Consider the following 23680-nt stretch of genomic DNA (forward strand, 5'->3'; position numbering starts at 1 on the left):
TTTTCTTTCCGTCTTCTCTTTTTTTCCCTTTCTCTACTCTCCTTTTGTTTCCCTTCCTCTATCTCTTCCATTTCCCTATTCCTTTCATCTACTTGTCTATACCCCTCTTTCCTCTCTAATCTTTTTCCCTTATTCTCCCATCTGTTACCTAACTTTTCCTTCCACCTACCTACCATCTATTCCTTTTATCTATCCATTCCACCACACAAGAGACCTCCACCTATTCACCTCCAGTCCATGAGTCTTCCATGCCTCCCTCCCTCTGTCGCAGCATCCCAGCATCCCAGCATCCCATCCCATCCCTTCTCTCCTTTCCCTCCTGACATATCCCTTATCCAATGCTTCTGGTCAAATCCCCCGGGCGCTCGTCTCAATACCGTTCATCAGAGTAATGCCAGGATCATTGACGTCTCATTTATCTCTTTTCAGTGACACTTTAATTTGGGAAAATGATATAAAGATGTTGAGGCTGATCCCCTAAGCCTCTGACCAGCCGATCCACCCTCCCTGCGTTGAAAAGGCTCTTCGGGGGGGTGCTGGTAGTGGTGGTGGTGGTGGTGGTGGTGGGTCGGGTGCTAGGAGGTAAAGGAAGGAGAACGGTTTGGAGTAAGAAAGTTAACAGCGGGAGGAGGGAGGAAGAGGAGGAGGCGGTAGACTGGTTAAGAGTGAGAGGAGAGGAGGAGGATAAAGAGGAAGAGGTAGACAATTTAGGAGTGAGAGGAGGAGGAAGAAGAAGAAGAGGAGGTAGTAGAATGGTTAGGAGTGAAAGAAGGAGAGGAGGAGGAGGAAGAGGAGATAGAATGGTTAGGAGTGAGAGAAGGAGAAGAGGAGGAAGAGGACAAGAAGGAGGTAGAAGAGTTAGGAGTGAGAAAGGGAGAGGAGGAGAGAGGAGGAAGAGGAAGAGGTACAATGGTTAGGAATGAAAGAAAGAGAAGGAGGAGGAAGAAGAGGAGATAGAATAGTTAGGAGTGAGAGGAGATGGAGGAGGAATACTTACGAGTGAAAGAGGAATAAGGAGGAAAGAGGAAGAAGAGGAGGAAGAGGTAGAATGATGAGGAGTGAGAGAGAGAAAGAAGGAGACAAGAAGGAGAGAAAGAACAGGAAAGGTAAGGATAATGGAGGGACAGGAGGAGAAAGAGAGGTAATTGTCATAGGAGGAGGAGGAGGAGGAGGAGGAGGAAGAGGAGGAGGAGGAAAATGGAGGAGGAGGAGGCCATGGAAGAAGTTTGAGGCTAAAGAATTGGAAGAAAACTAGCAAAGGAAGGGAAAAAGGAGGAAGGAGGAAGAAGAAGAAGAAGAGGAGGAGGAGGAGGAGGAGGAGGAGGAGGAGGAGGAGGAAGAGGGAAAGTTTGATGCTAGACAGAAGAGGAAGAAGGAAAGAAAAGAGGAAATGGGCAGGTAAGCGAAAAGATGTAGGCAGTGAGAAAGAACAAAGAAGAAGAAGAAGAGGAGGAGAAGAGGAGGAGGAGGAGGAGAAGAGAAGAAGAAGAAGAAGAGAAGAAGAAGAAGAAGAAGAAGAAGAAGAAGAAGAAGAAGAAGAAGAAGAAGAAGAAGAAGAAGAGGTTGTCAGGTTTTCAGGAAGACCTCCAGGAAGGGAATGGAAATAGGGATTAAGTATGAGTGGGTATCAGGAGAAGGAGGAGGAGGAGGAGGAGGAGGAGGAAGAGGAGGAAGGCTAAGTTTATGAGGGAGAGAAAGGCAGTGAAGTAGAGAGAGATCAGGGAGAAAGGGAGAGGAAAGAGTTGCTGAGGGAGAAGGAGGAGGAGGAGGAGGAGGAGGAGGAGGAGGAGGAGGAGGAGGAGGAGGAGGAGGAAGGGAAATTGAAAGACACGAACGTGGGAGGAAGGAAGAAACACTTGTGAGAAGGAAAGGTAAGGTGAGGTGAGAGAAGAGAGAGAGAGAGAGAGAGAGAGAGAGAGAGAGAGAGAGAGAGAGAGAGAGAGAGAAAGAGAGAGACTTTAAACCTATCTATCTTCACTTCGAATATATCTTAATGACCTTAATCGCTTGTCTTCCCCTAAATACCCCTTTAAACCCCTTATCCACGTGATTTAACCCTTTCACTGCGACACGAGACAATTAGCACGACTGGAAGCAATGCGTGAAATCTTTATAAGCATCTACAAGGGAGTTAGCGATGAAAAAGGATGTGGTTTGCAATTTTCATCTCTTCTTTCCCAGTTCAAAGATATGGTGTGGCTATAGGACTGTAGGACAAGTAAAAGTGATTGGTGATTAAGGAAAGGTGCGCCAGGTGGGTGTCAAAGGGTTAGAATGTTTTTGTCTATTCTTATCAATTTTTAGGTTTCTTTTTAAATTCTTCTTTCAGTGAGTTTTGTTGTTCTTCATTGTTTTGTTTTTTCATTGTCTTATTTTCCTTGCAAAAGAATCAGAGTTAGGGTTTTTTTTCTCTTTTTCATCAAATTTTACTTTTCTCTTTAAAATTCTTCCTTTAATAAATTTTGTATTATTTTCTTTTTCTTTTTCCTCGTGTTTTTTTCTTGCAGACAATAAAAGGCCTTTGTTTGGCTTGTCTCTTTTACTTCATCAGTTTTTTTTTATCTTTCTTTTCAAATTCTTTCTTTAAATCTTGTAATCTTTTCTTGTTTTTTATCATAAACTTTTTCTTGTTAAATTTTCTTTCAATAAATCTTGTATATCTTCCTCATTTTTCTCCATCTTGTTTTTCTTGCAGATAATAAAAGGGTTAATTGTTATGATTTCTTTCTCTTTCTTATTGTCAGTTTCATCCTTCGCTTTGAATTCTTCTTTCATTAAGTCTTGTAGTCCTTGTTTGATTTTCCGGCATCTTCTTTTCCTTGTGACTATCAAAGGATTAATTGTTTGTTTTTCCCTTTTCATCATATCTTATCGGTCTTTTTTTAAACTTCTCTTTCAATATCTCTAGTTGTTCTCCCGTGTCTTCTCTTTCAATATCTCTAGTTCTTCTGCCTTGTTTTTTCCCCATCGTCTTTTTCTAGCAGTCTATCACTTTTTTCCCCGTTATCTTCCTTTCCAGCACTCCTTATCTTAATTGTCTTCAGTATCTTAACATTTTCAGTCTTTCCTTTCAATTTCCACAAACTTTTGACTTGAATGTATTATTTTCTTACTTTATATCTATTTTTCTCTCTTCCTTCAGTGTTTCCCTTATTTACCAAAGTTCTAATTGTTTTCTATAAATTTTCCCTTGCCAAAATAATCATCTTTCCACTATTATTCATTATTTTATCCCTTTTTCTCTTTCTTTATCCTCAAACTTAATATTACATTCCCATTTAAACAGATTTCAAAATTTCACCCCCCCCCCTTTTTTTTTTTACCACATTTTGACATCATTCAATACATTACCAGTTCAATAAATCGGAAAAAAAACTCATTCCCTTTCCCAGTTCAGCTTCTTTCAGTACTGACACGCATTTTTACCATGAGTTTTGGATATGATTACACGGTTTTATTTATATTAGGAAGGGTCTATGGAGGTCAGAAGATTAATAACCAGACTCTTCACTATTTCAACCCCCACATAAGTTTCTGAAGCTGTATGAAATCACCAAATAGTAACCAGAATGAATATGGAAGCGTGTCATGTTACTGATAGGTTTACCATTACTCGGTACATCCCCACAGTAAATATAACCCTAAAATTAACCTCTTTCCCAGTTTGACATGATAGAATGAATCTCCAGCAGTGTGTTTCCTATACCAAGTTCACCCTGACCTGTGACCACCCCAGTAAACTCAGCTTTTAACTTCATTATTGTGACGCATTTTTACCACGAGTTTTAGGTACGATTTTACGATTTTACTTACATTATAAACAGTCTGTGGAGGTCAGAAGATTAATGGCCAGAGTCCTCACTATCTTAACTCCTACATAAGTTTCTGAAGGTCTATAAAATCGCTAAAATATAAGATGAATAAAAATGAAAACACGTCCTGGTGTTGAAGGAGATAAATACCCCTTCTTTCCCCCTCACCTCCAGTTCGACGCTTCCCCAGTACACCTCAAGGTAAACTAATAGTAAATAGCTCTCATGAATCCTATCTTTTCACTAGTTAGACATGGTAAATGCATCCCTAAAATCCTTGTTTCCTTCCAGTTTAACATTATTCAGTGTTTCCCCAGTAAAATAAACTCACAAATCCTAGTTACTCGTATTTTCCCCAGTATGTCACAAGTAAACCTCAAAAAGCTATTTCTCCCCAGTAAATCTTTTGTTTCCTTCTCAGTTAGACGTTATTAAGTGCTTTCCCAATAAAATACATTCAGAAATCTCAGTTTTTTTCGAGGTATGACACAAATAAACCTCACAAACCTAATTCTCCCCAGTAAATTCAGTTAAATCTTTTGTTTCCTCCCCAGTTTGACATTATGAAGTGCTTCCCCAGTAACATAAACACAGAATTCTCAGTTTTTTCCTAGTGTGTCACAAGTAAACCTCATAAAGTTAATTCTCCCCAGTGAATTCAGAGTTAAATCTTTTGTTTCCTCCCCAGTTTGACATTATTAAGTGCTTCCCCAGTAAAATAAACACAGAATTCTCAGTTTTTTTCCTAGTATGTCACAAGTAAACCTCATAAAGCTAGATCTCCCCCAATAAAATCATAGTTAAATCCTTCGTTTCTTATCCCCAGTTTGAGATTGCCCAGTATACCTTCCTCCTCTTCCCCCAAGGTAAACATATCCACGAAAGTCACAATGTTCCTTCATTTTCCATAAACTTACTTAATTTCAGTCTAAGCTTACTTCATTTCATCATAAACTTACTTCATTTTAACCTAACATTACTTCACATTACCCTAGACTTACTTCATTTTAACCTAAACGTACTTATTTTTAACCTAACTCTTACTTCATTTTAACTTAACCCAACCAAAATCACCCCCCAAAAAAATCCTGATCCCACTTTGAGCTAATACCTGAGTGCCTTTGCTCCTCCTCCCCGTTCCTCGCTAGCCTTGACTCCGCCTCTCCCAAAAACAAAGGGAGAGAGAGGAAGGGTCACGGCGGGTCACAGCTGTCAGGTATAGAGACGGACAAACTGTATTGGCTCGAGCCAGAACAAGATGGTCCGTCTGTCATAAAAAAAGAAAAGACGAAGAAAAAAATTATCCCGGAAACGGTCCTGCTGAAGAATATAGTGTACATGTCGAGAGGGAGGGAGGGAGGGAGATAGAATTGACTGGAGGAAAGGAGAGAAGGAGGAAAGGATAGAAGGATGAGGGAAGGAGAGATGCGATGTAATGTAGAGAAGGAAGGGAAGGATGGAGGAAAGAGAGGAATAGATTGAAAAGGTAGATGAAAGCAGAGAGAAAATAAGAGATAAAGAGGGAAATTGAAGAGATGGAAAGAGGGAAGGAAGAGAGGAATTAGGGAGAGAAGGAACGAATTGTAGAAGGAAGGGAGGAAGATAGGAATGGAAGGAGAAAAAAAAGATGAAGGAGGGGAGATGGAGGAAAGAAGAGGGAGATGATGAGGGAAGGAAGAAAGGAGGTAGGGAGAAAAGAAAAGAATGAAGGAAGGAAGAGAGAGAGAGAGAGAGAGAGAGAGAGAGAGAGAGAGAGAGAGAGAGAGAGAGAGAGAGAGAGAGAGAGAGAGAGAGAGAGAGAGAGAGAGAGAGAGAGAGAGAGAGAGAGAGAGAGAGAGAGAGAAGGAAAGAATGAAGGAGGAAGGCAGATGGGGAGGAATGGAGGGAAAAGGAAGATAAAGGAGAGATCAAGGAAAGGAAGGACGGATGTAGAAAGAACGGAAGGGAGGGAAGGAGAGGAGAAGATAGGAGGAGGAGAAATGACAGAGGGAGACATGGATGGAAAAGAAAGATAAAGAGGAAATGGAGAAAAGAAAGAACGGATGGAGGGAGAGAGGAAAGGAGGGAAGGAAGAGAAGAGATAGGAAAAGGAGAAACGAAGGAAGGAGGAATGGAGAGAAGAGAAAGGTGAAGGAGAGATGGAAAAAATGAGGAAGAGAGGAAGAGAGGGAGGGAGGGAGGAAACTAAGAGCAAGGTATTGGAGGCAAGATTGGTATATGTGGAGGGAATATCCACTTCAGAATTACATATGGAATAGAATAGCAAAGTTTTATCGGAACTTGAGAGAGAGAGAGAGAGAGAAAGGAGGGACGGTGGAGGGAAGGTGGAGGGAAGGCGGAGGGAAGAGGAATGGAGGAAAGACTGCTCGGTAGGAAAATATCTGACTAATACGACTTATGTATGAAGGAAAATGGGAAACTTTGGCGGGAAAATTCATAAAGGAAGGAGGGAAGGAAAAAGACATGGGAAGAAGGAAGAGATGGAAAGAAAGACACGCTGATGTAAATGAAGGGGAAAAGAGACGTGTTCAAGTGGAGAGGAAAAAAAATTAACTCCTAACTTCATCTATTTTTCTAACCTAAACCACTTCTTTAAATTTTCCCTCAAAGTATCTTAATTTACTCTCCTCCTTTTACTCTCGTATATTTCCAACCTGCTCCGTTCCCGGTAAAACACAGCTCAACACGTGTTCAAATGGAGAGAAAAAATAACCCCCAACATTTTGTACTATTTTCCTAACCTAAATGACTTCTGTAAAATTTCTCACCCAGTACCTGAATTTACTTTCTCACTCTTTTTTATTTCTATTCATTCCCAATTTATACCATTCCCAGTAAAACAACACGTCTTCAACTCGGGAGGGAAAAGAAATAATCCCTAACTTTTTCTCCTATTTTCCTAACCTAAATGACTTTTCTTATAAAATTTCCTACTCAGTATCTTAATTTACTCTCCTCATTTTACTCTCATTTATTCCCAACCTACTCCATTCCCAGTAGAACACAGCTCAACACGTGTTTAAGTGGAGAGAAAAAATAACCCCCAACATTTTGTACTAATTTCCTAACCTAAATGACTTTTTCCTATAAATTTTCCCACCAGGTACCTTAACCTTTATACTGCCAGGGCCGCCGTGGTGGCTTGCCATGCAGAGCCACCCGGGCGGCTCTGACTTAACTTTTCGTCTTCGTACGCAGTCAGTCATTAAGTCATATTAACAGTTATAGTAATAGTAGTAATAGCAATTGTAGTAGTAGTGTCGTGATCCGAACTGCTGCACGACGTTGCACAAATTCTCTTACAACCACACATAAGAATTGCTTCAATCTCATATACGAATGCAACAACGTAACTCGTCACTGAACATACATAATTGTCTCATGTGCAATAATTCAAACTTTCTCTTCATCTTTCAATATCTGAACACTGAGCTTTATTTATCCGTAAATTTCATATGTAGTAAGTACAACATTCCCCTTTTCAACCAGTTACCCATATATAAAAAATAATTTTACTTGGTACATGAATAAAAGCAACCAACGTAACATACCAATAAATATATTACCATACACATTACTCCGTTCGCGAAAATAATAACGTAACACACCACCGAATATTATGACAAATCTTGATATATCCACGCAAGTAACTTCTCTCAACAAGTCTCATATGCAACAAACCCACTTTCACTTAGCAACAATACATAAGAACTATTTTAACTTCTTACACGAATACACACAAGTAACTTATCCGTCAGAGCAACACCACATTCTTTACTCGTAACACGGGAATGTAAGTATATCATGGCGTCATATTGATACAAGTACATACACATAAACACATATACTAAAATAATACCGAAACATCCTATCATGGTTCCTCCTCCCATCTAATTTACCTCAAAAGATTGCATTGCAACTCATAGCTCCACTTACTGTTTATATGAAGTACGAAACGTTCATGCTGCCCTCAGCTATGCAGCCGAGCCACGGTTGTCCTCTGTTTCCGCTCTCGTCTCTCTCTGCCTCATGCCTCTACAATTTCCTTCAGGAACTGATGGGGCGTGTCTTGACACACAACACGCCCCTCAAATGTACCGTTCACAAATCAGTACAAGCTCACGTGACCCCACGTGTGTGGTATCAACAATATCTAAGAACAACAACATCACAGGATGTTTACCTGACCTGGGCTGGCCTGGGTTATTAACTGTTTCCTTTTCACCTTCCTGCTCCTTCTAATCCCTTTTATGGCTGTGTGCGACAACACACAGCGTACTGGCAAACTATCATACATCGAATTTCTTGTGTCTTCATATTTCAATTATGATGTGGGCATCCGACAGTAATAGTAGTAGCAGCAGCAGCAGCAGCAGCAGCAGCAGCAGCAGCAGCAGCAGCAGCAGCAGCAGCAGCAGCAGTAGTAGTAGTAGTAGTAGTAGTAGTAGTAGTAGTAGTAGTAGTAGTAGTAGTAGTAGTAGTAGTAGCAGCAACAGCAACAGCAACAGCAGCAGCAGCAGCAGCAACAGCAGCAGCAGCAGCAGCAGCAAGCAGCAGCAACAGCAGCAGCAGCAGCAGTTGCAGTTGTTGTTGTTGTTGTTGTTGTTGTTGTTGTTAGTAGTAGTAGTAGTAGTAGTAGTAGTAGTAGTAGTAGTAGTAGTAGTAGTAGCAGCAGCAGCAGCAGCATAAAACAAAACATTTTATCTTACCCCTTCATGCCTTCCTTTTTTCCCTATAATTACAGAATGTTGTGGTTAAAATGATAAAAAAAAAAAAAATCAAGGATATAAAATCAGAACATAAAGTAGATCAACATGTGGCGGTTCTTGTATACATGTTTACTTACGTCCAGTCATCCTCCCTGTCCAAAAGTCTACTTGATCTAAAGTCCGCCATGAAGGAGGCAGCCGCCAATGCATTACTGGCTCTATCCAGGTATCAAGGAACATGTGCATCATGATATTCACGGGCAACAGACGTGCAAGGTGCACACTCCTTATATTATACTAAGCGATGCAAAGCTGCCTTGTCTTGTTTCACTGATCACCTTAATTTTCCACAATTTTCAAACACCCTCGTTTTTCACTTGCAATCGATGATTTTCTATTCGGATCAAAATCTAAATGAAGATCGAAAAAAGTTTCGGCCAAAATTTGTTGAGGGCCGTGACGGCCTTGGGCGCCGCACTGGGGGAGAAGGTGGCTGTCGGGTCCGGCCTGGGGCCCAAGGCAGGGAACTGGCAGCAGGTCCTTCTATTCCTTTGCGGCCTCAAGCTTCAGTGATAATCATCCACTTGCAGTGCCTCATACTAGGCAAGGAGTTGCCATAAGCAAGGGATCAATGTCTACCATTCACCAGATGTTGACCAGAGGGGGGAGTCCTTATAGGGAAATAAGAGCTCCTTCCATAGAGTCTGGTGGAGGGTGTCTCTTGATTGTGGTAGCACTGGGCTGAATAAATCGCCATGAACGAGGGCACGCTGTGCACCATGCACTAGACACTGGCAGTACGAGGGGAGTCCTTTAGAGGTGAGAGGGCTCACTTCATGCCAGTGGCTGGGGCGTAGTGTGTGGCACGCTGTGCACCATGCACCAGACACTGGCAGGACGAGGGGGTCCTTCAGGGGTGAGAGGACTCACTTCATGCCAGTGGCTGGGTGTGTGTGTGGCACGCTGTGCGCCATACACCAGACACTGGCAGTACGAGGGGGTCCTTCAGGGGTGAGAGGACTCCTTCATGCCAGTGGCTGGGGTGTGGTGTGTGGCACGCTGGGCGCCATACACCAGACACTGGCAGTACGAGGGGGTCCTTCAGGGGTGAAAGGGCTCCTTCATGTCAGTGGCTGGGGTGTGGTGTGTGGCACGCTGGGCGCCATACACCAGACACTGGCAGTACGAGGGGGTCCTTCAGGGGTGAGAGGGCTCCTTCATGCCAGTGGCTGGGGTGTGGTGTGGCACGCTGTACGTTATGCACCAGACATTGGCAGGACGAGGAGGGACCTCTACTGGAGAGAGGACTCACTTCATGACAGTGGCTGGGAGTGGTGTGTGGCGGGTCATTGCTCATGGCGATCCGTGTGAGGCGCGGCAAGGTTGTATCGTCACTGCTCTCACACCCTGGGGACTGGGATGGACCCTTGGGGAGGAAGGGTTCAGCCCAGTACCAACCCAGGAACGTAGAATTCAAAGTTTCGTCATCTTTATCAACCGCTTCGTTATCGAGGAATCGCTTCGTGGGAAAAAAGCATCGTGGAAAATCGAATCGTAGAAAATATTATCGTGGAAAATCGAATCGCAGAAAATATTATCGTGGAAAATAATTTGGTGGAAAGTATTATCGAGGAGAATCGCATCGCAGAAAATATTATCGTGGAAAATCAAATCGTGGAAAATCGAATCGTGGAAAATATTATCGTGGAAAATCAAATCGTGAAAAATATTATCGAGGAGAATCGCATCGCAGAAAATATTATCGTGGAAAATCGAATCGTGGAAAATATTATCGTGGAAAATCGAGTCGTGGAAAATATTATCGTGGAAAATCGAATCGTGGAAAATATTATCGTGGAAAATCAAATCGTGAAAAATATTATCGAGGAGAATCGCATCGCAGAAAATATCATCGTGGAAAATAAAATCGTGGAAAATATTATCGTGGAAAATCGAGTCGTGGAAAATATTATCGTGGAAAATCGAAATCTTGGAAAAACGCATCGTGAAAAATAATATCGTCGTAAATCGTACCGCGGAAAATCGTGAGGTTGTTCATTTATTTATTTATTTATTTATCAATTTATCGTATACTTTATAATATATATGTACTGTACCATGGTACTATTTGTACTTCTCGATATTATTTTTTTCATTTATAATTCATGACATACTTCGTAAAAAAGAATGAGAGAGAGAGAGAGAGAGAGAGAGAGAGAGAGAGAGAGAGAGAGAGAGAGAGAGAGAGAGAGAGAGAGAGAGAGAGAGAGAGAGAGAGAGAGAGAAGAACAAGAGTATAGGGAGGCGGAGTAGTGGATAAGGTGGTGAGCGTGGGATCGGACAAACGTCCACGCGTAGGTTCAAATCCACCAAGTATCGTCTTGACACTTTGCCATTTGTCGAGTAGTTTAAAATCACCAGCATGTCACCATGATACCCAGGTTCTAGGTCAGCGTTTCCCAACTTGGGGTGCTAGCACTCTCTGGGGGTGCTGAAATCAATTATAGGGGTGCTGGGAAATGATGCCCATACTTCACTTTCTTTTATCCTAATAATAAAAACATTTTGATTAAGGGTGCTGGACTCCTTAGACATGACAACAGGAGGTGCTATGGTCGGAAAAGATTCGGAAACGCTGTTCTAAGTGGTTACACTAAAGATGTGCTTGGGTGATGGTATGGGCCCTAATATGGGTACCACTATCAATAAAATTGCCTACACCACTAATGGTTGGAAGCTGAACAGCGCTTCCAATACCATTCAAGTTACCTTCAGGAGCTATAGGTCAGGACAACAAAAAAAATGTATTAGTATTAGTAGTAGTAGTAGTAGTAGTAGTAGTAGTAGTAGTAGTAGTAGCAGCAGCAGCAGCAGCAGCAGCAGCAGCAACAGCAGTTGTTGTTATTGTTGTTGTTGGTATAGCAGTATATCGATACACTCGAGATTAGGGTGTTGAATATTATATTATTGTGAATTGCGTCTCCAGTAGACCTAGACTTGTTCTTTGTTGGTTTTACAATTACTATAATGTAAGGAACACTTTATTATGTTGTGTAGGCAGTACACACACACACACACACACACACAATTAACTTCACTCAACAAGTCTCATATGGAACAAACCCACTTTCTCTTAGTAACAATATACAAGAACTACTTTAACTTTGTACACGAATACACACAAGTAACTTATCCGTCAGAGCAACACCACATTCTTTACTCGTAACACGGGAATGTAAGTATATCATGGCGTCATATTGATACAAGTACATACACATAAACACATATACTAAAATAATACCGAAACATCCTATCATGGTTCATCCTCCCATCTAATTTGCCTGAAAACACTGCGTTGCAACTCATAGCTCCACTTACTGTTTATATGAAGTACGAAACGTTCATGCTGCCCTCAGCTTTGAAGCCGAGCCACGGTTGTCCTTTGTTTCCGCTCTCGTCTCTCTCTGCCTCATGCCTCTACAATTTCCATTCAGGAACTGATGGGGGCGTGTCTTAACTTACACAACACGCCCCTCAACTGTACCGTTCACAGATCAGATACAAGTTCACGTGACCCCCACGTGTGTGGTATCAACAATATCTAAGAACAACAACAATATCACAGGATGTTTACCTGACCTGGCCTGGCCTGGGTTATTAACTGTTACCTTTTCACCTTCCTGCCCCTTCTATTCCCTTTTATGGCTGTGTGCGACAACACACAGCGTACTGGCAAACTATCATACATCGAATTTCTTGTGTCTTCATATTTCAATTATGATGTGGGCATCCGACAGTAATAGTAGTAGCAGCAGCAGCAGCAGCAGCAGCAGCAGCAGCAGCAGCAGCAGTAGTAGTAGTAGTAGTAGTAGTAGTAGTAGTAGTAGTAGTAGTAGCAACAGCAACAGCAACAGCAGCAGCAGCAGCAACAACAGCAACAGCAGCAGCAACAGCAACAACAACAATAGCAGCAGCAGCAGCAGCAACAGTTCTTGTTGTTGTTGTTGTTGTTGTTGTTGTTGTAGTAGTAGTAGTAGTAGTAGTAGTAGTAGTAGTAGTAGTAGTAGTAGTAGTAGTAGCAGCAGCAGCAGCATCAAAACAAAACATTTTATTTTACCCCTTCATGCCTTCCTTTTTTCCCTATAATTACAGAATGTTGTGGTTAAAAAGATAAAAAAAAAAAAATCAAGGATATAAAATCAGAACATAAAGTAGATCAACATGTGGCAGTTCTTGTATACATGTTTACTTACGTCCAGTCATCCTCCCTATCCAGAAATCTACTTGATCTAAAGTCCGCCATGAAGGAGGCAGCCGCCAATGCATTACTGGCTCTATCCAGGTATCTAGGAAGATGTGCATTATGATATTCACGGGCAACAGACGTGCAAGGTACACACTCCTTATATTATACTAAGCCATGCAAAGCTGCCTTGTCTTGTTTCACTGATCACCTTAATTTTCCACAATTTTCAAACACCCTCGTTTTTTCACTTGCAATCGATGATTTTCTATTCGGATCAAAATCTAAATGAAGATCGAAAAAAGTTTCGGCCAAAATTTGTTGAGGGGCGTGACGGCCTTGGGCGCCGCACTGGGGTAGAAGGTGGCTGTCGGGTCCGGCCTGGGGCCCAAGGCAGGGAACTGGCTGCAGGTCCTTCTATTCCTTTGCGGCTTCAAGCTTCAGTGATAATCATCCACTTGCAGTGCCTCATACTAGGCAAGGAGTTGCCATAAGCAAGGGATCAATGTCTACCATTCACCAGATGTTGACCAGAGGGGGGAGTCCTTATAGGGAAATAAGAGCTCCTTCCATAGAGTCTGGTGGAGGGTGTCTCTTGATTGTGGTAGCACTGGGCTGAATAAATCGCCATGAACGAGGGCACGCTGTGCACCATGCACTAGACACTGGCAGTACGAGGAGAGTCCTTTATAGGTGAGAGGGCTCACTTCATGCCAGTGGCTGGGGCGTAGTGTGTGGCACGCTGTGCACCATGCACCAGACACTGGCAGGACGAGGGGGTCCTTCAGGGGTGAGAGGACTCACTTCATGCCAGTGGCTGGGGTGTGGTGTGTGGCACGCTGTGCGCCATACACCAGACACTGGCAGTACGAGGGGGGTCCTTCAGGGGTGAGAGGACTCCTTCATGTCAGTGGCTGGGGTGTGGTGCGTGGCACGCTGGGCGCCATACACCAGACACTGGCAGTACGGGGGGGGTCCTTCAGGGGTGAGAGGACTCCTTCATGTCAGTGGCTGGGGTGTGGTGTGGCACGCTGTACGTTATGCACCAGACATTGGCAGGACGAGGAGGGACCTCTACTGGAGAGAGGACTCACTTCATGACAGTGGCTGGGGCGTGTGTGTGGTGGGTCATTGCTCATGGCGATCCGTGTGAGGCGCGGCAAGGTTGCCTCGTCACTGCTCTCACACCCTGGGACTGGGATGGACCCTTGGGGAGGAAGGGTTCAGCCCAGTACCAACCCAGGAACGTAGAATTCAAAGTTTCGTCATCTTTATCAACCGCTTCGTTATCGAGGAATCGCTTCGTGGGAAAAAAGCATCGTGGAAAATCGAATCGTAGAAAATATTATCGTGGAAAATCGAATCGCAGAAAATATTATCGTGGAAAATAATTTCGTGGAAAATATCGAGGAGAATCGCATCGCAGAAAATATTATCGTGGAAAATCAAATCGTGGAAAATCGAATCGTGGAAAATATTATCGTGGAAAATCAAATCGTGAAAAATATTATCGAGGAGAATCGCATCGCAGAAAATATTATCGTGGAAAATAGAATCGTAGAAAATATTATCGTGGAAAAATCGAGGAGAATCGTCGGAAAATATTATCGTGGAAAATCAAATCGTGGAAAATTATCGTGGAAAATCAAATCGTGAAAAATATTATCGAGGAGAATCGCATCGCAGAAAATATTATCGTGGAAAATCAAATCGTGGAAAATATTATCGTGGAAAATCGAAATCTTGGAAAAACGCATCGTGAAAAATAATATCGTCGTAAATCGTACCGCGGAAAATCGTGAGGTTGTTCATTTATTTATTTATTTATTTATCAATTTATCGTATACTTTATAATATATATGTACTGTACCATGGTACTATTTGTACTTCTCGATATTATTTTTTTCATTTATAATTCATGACATACTTATAAAAAGAGAGAGAGAGAGAGAGAGAGAGAGAGAGAGAGAGAGAGAGAGAGAGAGAGAGAGAGAGAGAGAATAACAACAAGAGTATAGGGAGGCGGAGTAGTGGATAAGGTGGTGAGCGTGGGATCGGACAAACGTCCACGCGTAGGTTCAAATCCACCAAGTATCGTCTTGACACTTTGCCATTTGTCGAGTAGTTTAAAATCACCAGCAGGTCACCATGATACCAAGGTTCTAGGTCAGCGTTTCCCAACTTGGGGTGCTAGCACTCTCCATGGGTACTGAAATCAATTATAAGGGGTGCTGGGAAATGATGCCCATACTTCACTTTCTTTTATCCTAATAATAAAAACATTTTGATTAAGGGTGCTGGACTCCTTAGACATGACAACAGGAGGTGCTATGGTCGGAAAAGATTCGGAAACGCTGTTCTAAGTGGTTACACTAAAGATGTGCTTGGGTGATGGTATGGGCCTTAATATCGGTACCACTATCAATAAAATTGCCTACACCACTAATGGTTGGAAGCTGAACAGCGCTTCCAATACCATTCAAGTTACCTTCAGGAGCTATAGGTCAGGACAACAAAAAAAATTAGTATTAGTAGTAGTAGTAGTAGTAGCAGTAGTAGTAGTAGTAGTAGTAGTAGTAGCAGCAGCAGCAGCAGCAGCAGCAGCAGCAGCAGCAGTTGTTGTAGTTGTTGTTGGTATAGCAGTATATCGATACACTCGAGATTAGGATGTTGAATATTATATTATTGTGAATTGCGTCTCCAGTAGACCTAGACTTGTTCTTTGTTGGTTTTACAATTACGATAATGTAAGGAACACTTTATTATGTTGTGTAGGCAGTACACACACACACACACACACACACACACACACACACACACACACACACACACACACACACACACACACACGTTTCTCCTTCTTTTCAACTTTCACTCTCATTTTCTTACCCTCTTCCTTCCTTCCTTTACAACCGTCTCTCTTCTCGAGTTGCCTACAACCACTAGACACTCCCCATGGTTTGCTTAACTGGCTCATCTGCTGTTTCAATGTCTTCCATTTTCTTTTCGATCTTCCCTATAATATCATATCTCCGTATTCCTTTTCATTCTTGAGGCCTATTGTCACTATAAAAATTTACCGATGGTTCTAACCTTTCCATATATATATATATATATATATATATATATATATATATATATATATATATATATATATATATATATATATATATATATATATATATATATGTGTGTGTGTGTGTGTGTGTGCCAGAAGAAGGCCAGGCAAGGGCAAAAAAATGAAAATAGAAAATAAAAAAAGGCCAACTTGAGAGCTGGCTCTCTACAAAGAGGAAAAACGTCAGCCATAATTAGGGAGGAAATGCCTCGATACCTCCCTCTTAAAAGAAGGCAAGTCGTAGGAAGTCGGAAATACAGATGCAGGGAGGGAGTTCCAGAGGTTACCAGTGAAAGGGATGAATGATTGAGAGTACTGGTTAGCTCTTGCGTTAGAGAATTGGACAGAATAGGGACGAGAGGAAGAAGAAAGCCTTGTGCAGCGAGGCCGCAGGAGGAGGGGAGGCATGCAGTTAGCAAGATCAGTAGAACAGTTAGCATGAAAATAGCGATAAAAGATAGAAAGAGATGCAACATTTCGGCGGTGAGAAAGAGGCTGAAGACAGTCAGTCAGAGGAGGGGAGGTGATGAGACGAAAAGCTTTTGATTCCACCCTATCTAGTAAAACTGTGTGACTGGAACCCCCCAAACATGCGAAGAGTACTCCATATAGGGGCGGATAAGGCCCTTGTACAGAGTAAGTAGTTGGAGGGGCGAGCTGTTTTAGCAAGAGATGAGATGTGAAGTTTCTATTCCAGATTATGAGTAAAGGACAGACTGATGATGTTCAATGTGGAAGAGGGAGACAGTTGAGTGTCACTGAAGAAGAGGGGCTAGTTGTCTGGAAGGTTGTGTCGAGTTGATAGATGGAGGAATTGGGTTTTTGAGGCATTGAACACTACTAGATTTTCTCTGCCGCAATCGGAAATCTTAGAAAGATCGGAAGTCAGGCGTTCTGTGGCGTCTCTGCTTGATCTGCGGACTTCCTGACGGGTTGGTCGTCTCTGAAAGGACGTGGAAAGATGTAGGGTGGTATCATCAGCGTAGGAATGGATAGGGCAAGAAGTTTGGTTAAGAAGGTCATTAATGAATAATAGAAAGACAAGAACAGAGAAGACATAACGCTGAGGAATTCCACTATTAATAGATTTAGGAGAAGAACAGTGGCCATCTACCACAGCAGCAATAAAACGGTGGGAAAGGTAACTTGAGATAAAGTTGCAGAGAGAAGGGTAGAAGCCGTAGGAGGGCAGTTTTGAAATCAAAGCTTTATACCAGACTCTAACGATACAGCAAAAGTTTCACCAAAATCTCTAAAAGAGGATGACCAAGACTCAGTAAGGAAAGCCAGAAGATCACCAGTAGAGCGACCTTGACGGATGGAAGATTTTGAAGTGACAGATGTTTGAGAATCTTCCTATTCAGGATAGATGGAAAAAACTTTAGACAAGGAAGAGATTAAAGCTATTAGACGGTAGTTTGAGGGATTAGAACGGTCACCCTTTTTAAGAACAGGCTGAATGTAGGCAAACTTGCAGCAGGAAGGAAAGGTAGAAGTTGATAGACAAAGTTGAAAGAGTTTGGCAAGGCAAGGTGCAAGCACGGAAACAGTTTTTGAGAACAATAGGAGGGACCCCATCAGGACAATAAGCTTTCCGAAGGTTTAGTCCAGTGAGGGCATGGAAAGCATCATTACCAAGAATTTTAATTGTAGACATCAAATAGTCAGAGGGAGGAGGAGAGAGGGACAAGCCCAGAATCATTCAAGGTGGAGTTGTGATATATATATATATATATATATATATATATATATATATATATATATATATATATATATATATATATATATATATATATATATATATATATATATATATATATATATATATATATATATATATATATATATATATATATATATATATATATATATATATATATATATATATATATATATATATATATATATATATATATATATATATATATATATATATATATATATATATATATATATATATATATATATGGTAATGATATGCAGAATTTTGTTTAGGATGACTGCAGTGACCTGAGTTCCTGATTACAAATGGTAATGTCATGAATTTGGGTTGGAGTGAGATGTGCGAAGAGAAGAGAAGGGGTAGAAAAGAGAGAAGGAGAGAGAGACGGGAAACGGGAAGAAGCTAGGCTAGAAGAGGTGGGGTGGGGGGAGAAGTGAAGTGGAAGGAGAGATAGAAAGGAGGAGGACAAAGGGAGGGAGGGTATAAGAGAGAAAGGGGAAAGAGAGAAGGGAAGAGAAGCAGGAGAGGAAAATAAACGACAAAGGGGAGGGTAGGAAAGAAGGGGAAGAAGAGAGAAGAAAAGTGGAAAGGGACCGGAAGGGAAGGTAAAGAAGTGAGGGTAGGCTAGAAGAGGAAAGAGAAAGAAGGGAAGGAGATGAGCAAAGCGTAATAAGTAGAGGAGGTTGAGAGAAAGGAGCCACACCGCCTTGACGCTCAACAAATGAGTATTACATATGGCAGTGATATCCTTAGCTAAAGGTAGTGATCATTTGATCCTAAGCTGTCAAATGTTACTGCCACACAGGCTGCAACATGTCACTCTGCTGGCCGTGCCAGTTGCGATAGCAGCAATTATTATTTTACATTATTATATACTGCATGTAAAGGATAAACGAAGAAACACACTAATGTAATCATAATTATAGACAATTATCATGATTATAAGTATCCATGAAATACATGCTAGTGAAATGGAACTAACCTGATATGGTGAGCGTGGGTGTCTTGTGTGTTCGTTTCAACCCAAGAACTCTTCTATATTATTTTCTTTTTTTTCTTTCTCTTCTTTCTTTTCTTTTTTTTCTACAAGTCTGATAATTTTTTTTTCTTACTTCATGAATACAGTTTATTTTACGTGTACATAGGTACATTTTTTTATGTGTCTGTGGAAGATTGGAACGCACGCGAAGGAAATGCTGTGTCCAAAGATGAAAGTTTGACAAAAAATTGAGTCGAGTTTGCCTCTCCCCTTTCTTCACAAGTACAGTGCTGCATTATTACGTTTCATTATGTATTGATGATGAAATATGCATAATAATATAATATAAATATGAAAATATAAATATAATGTGATGATGGCGCGGGAAGGTGAGCGCATGAGCTGCAGCTTGGCAATATAAGGGTTAATTTACTTTCTAACTCTTTTTCTATTCATTCTCAACCTTCACCATTCCCAATAAAACAACACGTCTTCAACTCGGGAGGGAAAAAAAAATAATCCCTAGCATTTTCTTGTACTTTCCTAACCTAAACGACTTCCCCTTTAAATTTTCCACCCAGTATCTTAAGTTACTCTCCTCCTTTTACTCTCATATATTCCCAACCTGCTCCGTTCCCGGTAAAACACAGCTCAACACGTTTTCAAGTGGAGAGAAAAAATAACCCCCTACATTTTGTACTATTTTCCTAACCTAAATGAATTCTGTAAATTTCCCACCCAGTACCTGAATTTACTTTCTCACTCTTTTTTATTTCTATTCATTCCCAATTTACACCATTCCCAGTAAAACAACACGTCTTCAACTCGGGAGGGAAAAGAAATAACGCCTAACTTTTTCTACTATTTTCCTAACCTACATGACTTTTCCCATAGATTTTCCTATCAAGTATCTTAATTTACTTTCCCTTTTTTTCCCTCATTTATTCCCAACCTACAACATTCCCAGTAAAACATAGGTCAACACTCCCTCCTCTCCCAGTTTGACATGATCCGATACAAGCCAAGTTTTGTTGACATTCTAGAAAGGAGATGGATAGAAACACAAGGGGTGGGATGTGCTAAGATAAACAAACAGGTAAGTAAGATAGTAAGTAATTGCAAAGGTAAACAAACAAGTGAGATAGTAAGTGCAAAGATAAACAAACAAGTAAGGAAGATAGAAACAAAGGGGAGATGTCACGTAATATAGACACGTGCTTGGTAAAAGATAACTTGATGCAGACTCAAACAAACAAACGAAGTAAGTAAGTAAATAAGTAAATAAGTAAGAAAGATAAAGAAGACACAAGGGAATATGTTGAGTGATAGAGACAGTGCTGGGTGAAAGAGAACTTGGTACAAAGATTCACAAACGAACAAAGTCAGTGAGTAAGAAAATAAGAAAAACAAAGTAAGTGACCGAGTAACAGAGACAAACAACACTGGTAAAGACAACTTGAAGACAACTTTGTACCAACACTCACAAACAGCACTACATAATGAAGGTTGTTACTTTACATAGGACAATCATAGGTTTATGATAATAATATAAACACACGCCACTTTTCTTGTTAGCAGCAATTTTAGCGAAGTATCCTTTTTCCTTTTACTTTTCCTTGTGTATCATTCTCCAAATAGCGACACATAATTGGAATAAACTCAGGAATCAGGTTGTTTGTGGTGTGTCGTTATGGAGCTTTAGAAGATTACACTTGAGAATGGTTGATGGAGGTGAGCAGGTACGCTTCATGCCTGTACTGCCGCCTGTAAGTCTGACAGCTTCTTGATAAACCTTTCCTTATTTATTTTTTCTTTATTTATACCAAGTGGGCTTTTCACGGGAATTTATGGGCTAAAGGGGATACTTTTTGTGGTACCTCCTATCTCAAAGCCCACTCGCTAGGAAACCATTGCCCCGAGTGAGGAAGCCCAACCTACACTTGGACCGTGGACAGGATTCGGACCCGTGCGCTTGGAGACCTCTCGGACCCCAAAGCACGCATGGTTCCACTGTACCTTATGTTCTCTTCTTATCTTGCATACAAAACAAAATACAAACATGCAAGAGTTAACCAGTGCTCTCAGTCATTCATGCATTTCTCTGGTAAACTCTGGAATTCCCTACCTGCTTCTGTATTTCCAACTACCTATGACTTGACTTCATTTAACCTCTTCAGTAACGGGACGAGCTTTTACCATGAGTTTTGGGTGTGATTAGACGATTTTATTCACATTAGGAAGGGTTTATGGAGATCACAAGTTTAATGGCCAGTCTTCAATATTTTGATCCCTACGTAAATTTCTGAAGGTGTATAAAATCACCAAACAGTAAACAGAATAATTATGAAAACGCGTCCTGGTACTGAAGAGTTTAAGAGAGAGATTTCAAGACATTTTTCCCTTTTTTTTGGCTAACTTTTTCGGACTTACAAGGAGACTGACAATTTAGTGGGCCTTTTTTTCATTTTATGTTTATGGCCAGCTTTCCCCTCTTACATAAACATAATAAGCTTAGTAGAAGAACGATCACAAGTTAGCAATTGTAGACTTGTAAAAAAAATATCTAAACCTTTTCACTTTTATATACAACAACTATCATTACTATGCATATTCTTGTGTTCTTATCTTCCATGCAAAACAAAATATTACCTGCAGGACAAGCGCAGCAGGTGAAAGATATCTAGTTTAAAATTCTAGACTTGTAAATGAATTAAATCTCTTTCATTTCGATATGCAGGGGTTCCTACCATTAAAAGCAACGCCTGATCTTGTGGTCTTGTCTTCCATATAAAACAAAATAACAACAGAACAAGTCCATCAGGTGAAGAGTGTCTTAGTTGGGAATTCTGGACAGTGTTATAGAAAATGAATTGATCCCTTTCATTCTGATGTGCAAGAGAGAGAGAGAGAGAGAGAGAGAGAGAGAGAGAGAGAGAGAGAGAGAGAGAGAGAGAGAGAGAGAGAGAGAGACCGTACGAAAATTACTCATAGATAAGAAAACAAATTACCCAAAACATAATCAGTCACAGACAATGAAGCCATAACAAAAAACACCAACAAAAACAAGACAAACAAAAGGTATTCATAATAATTCCCTAATGATAACAGTAATAATCGATTCTGTGCATGTACTCGTGTGTGTGTGTGTGTGTGTGTGTGTGTGTGTGTGTGTGTGTGTGTGTGTGTGTGTGTGTGTGTGTGTGTGTGTGTGTGAGTGTGTGTGTGTACAGGAGCCACACGTACACACACAACACAATATGTACACCGGTGTTGATTGATTATAGCACATTGATGTCAGGCTTTTGTGTGTGTGTGTGTGTGTGTGTGTGTGTGTGTGTGTGTGTGTGTGTGTGTGTGTGTGTGTGTGTGCGTGTGTGGGTGATTAATGTACATCTACCTGGGTGGTGATGTCAATGTGTGTGTGTGTGTGTGTGTGTGTGTGTGTGTGTGTGTGTGTGTGTGTGTGTGTGTGTGTGTGTGTGTGTGTGTGTGTGTGTGTGTGTGTGTGTGAGCTGAGTACCTGACGCTTTAATACCTCCCTGTGTCCAGCTAATAGCATCTACCTGAGCGTGTCTTGTGTTGACCGAGGGGATGATAAGATTGATCGATGAAAGGCGCCGAGGTCACTCTCTTAACTCATTCCCAAACATCTACTTCTCACATCTCATTATGACGTATATCCATTAAGTATCGACTCCCAGTGACTACTTCCTTCATCTGACACTTAACATGCTGTAGTGGAAGTCATCTGATTTTCAAGTGTTTTATCTGAAAGTGTGTTGTAAGGAAGAGAAAGGAAAGAGAAAGGTAAAAGAGAGATAAGAGAAATGCAACAAAAAGGTTAGAGAAAGGTAAGGGAATGGTAAGAGAGAGAGAGAGAGATAAGAGAAAGATAAAAGAAAGGTAAGACTGATGTAAGGTGCACAAGTAACTGTATCTCAATCCCTTTCCATTCATAAGTATCTGGATTACGTTCCACTGCTTTGAACAGGCTAAAGTGGAAGTCATCGGTGTTTGCAAGTGTGTTTGTTTGAGTGTGCTGTAAGGAAGTGGAGAGTACGACTGGTGTAAGGTGCTAAAATTACTGTATATCAATAGCTTTCCAGTCTGGGTTATATTCCACTACTTTGAACAGGCTAAAATAGAAGTCATCGGTGTTTACAAGTGTGTTTGTTTGAGTGTGCAGTAAGGAAGAGGAGAGTAAGAAAGACTGGTGTAAGGAGCTAAAGTTACTGTATATCAATAACTCTCTAGTCATAAATATCTGGTTTACGTTCCATTGCTTTGAACAGGTTAAAATAGAAGTCATCGGTGTTTACAAGTGTGTTTGTTTGAGTGTGCTGTAAGGAAGAGGAGAGTAAGACTAGTGTCAGGTGCTGAGGTTACTGTATATCAATGGTTTCTCATTCCTAAACACCTGGGCTACTTTGAACAGGCTGTACAGGGAGTCGTCGAGTTTTTCGGGAGTGTTGCGTGAGTGTGTACTGCCTTGAGAGGGAAGAGTGATTGATATAAGGTCCTTCAATAACTTTAGTATCGAATTTTCAGATTACTAAGCTTTTGTTACTTTCACCAGGGAGTCATCGAGTTTTTCGGGAGTGTTGCGTGAGTGTGTACTGCCTTGAGAGGGAAGAGTGATTGATATAAGGTCATTCAATAACTTTAGTATCGAATTTTCAGATTATTAAGCTTTTGTTACTTTCACCAAGCTGTAGTGGAAGTTATTGAAGTTTATGTTTTTTGTGGTTTTGAAATGTAATGTTTGCGTAAGAAAAACAGGAAATTAAAGAGAAATGTTAGTATGAAAAGTGTGAAATTGCCAGCACTAGAACGAGAATAAAAAAAAAAAAACACAGAAGATTTAAAAAAGAAGAGATTTAAAATGACGAACTGAAAAAAAAAAAAAAATACAGAAAGACAAATATTTAAGAATTGTGGTATTTCATCTTAGCAAATGCAGCAGAGAAATTGATGAACATTACAACATAAGATACATATGCTATTTGTTCTTTAAATCAAGTGAACTTTACAGATGAAAGAGACAATATGTATAGCCACTGTTTTCATTATAAAGTTGGATACATTAGTGCAATGAA

This window comes from Portunus trituberculatus, chromosome 33, assembly GCF_017591435.1.
Source record: "Portunus trituberculatus isolate SZX2019 chromosome 33, ASM1759143v1, whole genome shotgun sequence".
NCBI classification, from domain to species: Eukaryota; Metazoa; Arthropoda; class Malacostraca; order Decapoda; family Portunidae; genus Portunus; species Portunus trituberculatus.